Below are 1,241 nucleotides of genomic sequence, written 5' to 3'. Positions count from 1 at the left end.
AATTGAGATGCCTTTTCCTGACTGCGTGTAGACTTCGCCAACTTTCAAGCGGGTTGTAAAGAAGATGGTGACTAAGGATTTGTCTAGAGAGGAAGGGGTTATGATGGTCTCGGTACTAGTCAGCGCTGTGCTTCAGAATAAGATTCCAAGGAAGCTGTCAGATCCTGGAAGTTTCGTACTCGATTGCAACATTTTCAATAGGAGATTCCCGAGATCTTTGTGTGATCTTGGTTCCAGCGTAAATTTGATGCCTAGATCAGTTGCTATAAGCCTGGGTATGACTGATTTCACACCTACCAAGATCACTCTTGTCTTAGCCGATCGTTCAGTCCGCATTCCCAATGGTCTTTTAGAAGATGTTCTTGTCAGAATCGGAGAATGCCTGATTCCTGCTGACTTTGTAATTCTTGAGTATGGTGAAGAGCCTAAGGACCCTCTTATCCTAGGGAGATCCTTCTTGGCTACTGCTGGAGCCTTGATAGATGTGAAGAATGGGAGGATTGGATTACACGTGGGTGATATGGTGATGACGTTTGACATTGATAAGCTAGTGAAGCGACCCACTATCGATGGACAGACGTTCTATGTAGACAAGCTTTCCGAAGTTGCTGAGGATATGATACAAGAGATACGCCTTCCAGACCCTCTAGAGAGAGCTTTGGTAGCATCAGCAGATGAAAGCGAGTCTTTAGATGATGAGGCTTCTGGGTATGTTCAGTTGATGGATGCTAGTGCGCCAGTGATGAAGCTGGTTCACCTAGAAGAGGTTGTTGAGCCTTCTAAAAAAGCTGCTGAGCTAAGTGATTGCAGTGCTGAAAAGGCCCCAAAAATCGAACTCAAGCAACTTCCTACGGGGCTGAGGTACGCATTTCTTGGTGCTAATTCTTCTTATCCGGTCATTGTTAATGCCTCTTTAAACAACGCATAGCTCACGTTACTTCTAAGTAAGCTGCGCACTTTTCGCAAGGCTCTTGGCTACTCTCTTGATGATCTTTCAGGTATTTCTCCGGATTTATGCATGCACAGGATTCATCTTGAAGAGGATGAAAAGGCGTCAATTGAACACCAGAGAAGGCTGAACCCGAATTTGCAAGAGGTTGTCAAGAAAGAGATCATGAAATTGCTGGAAGCAGGGATCATCTATCCTATTTCAGACAGCAATTGGGTCAGTCCGGTTCATGTGGTTCCTAAGAAAGGAGGGATTACGGTGGTTAAGAATGAGAAGAATGAGCTGATTCCTA

This window comes from Capsella rubella, unplaced genomic scaffold (genome assembly GCF_000375325.1).
Source record: "Capsella rubella cultivar Monte Gargano unplaced genomic scaffold, Caprub1_0 scaffold_13, whole genome shotgun sequence".
Lineage (NCBI taxonomy): Eukaryota > Viridiplantae > Streptophyta > Magnoliopsida > Brassicales > Brassicaceae > Capsella > Capsella rubella.
The sequence above is the reverse complement of the archived record's forward strand: the minus strand, read 5'-3'. Positions refer to the sequence as shown.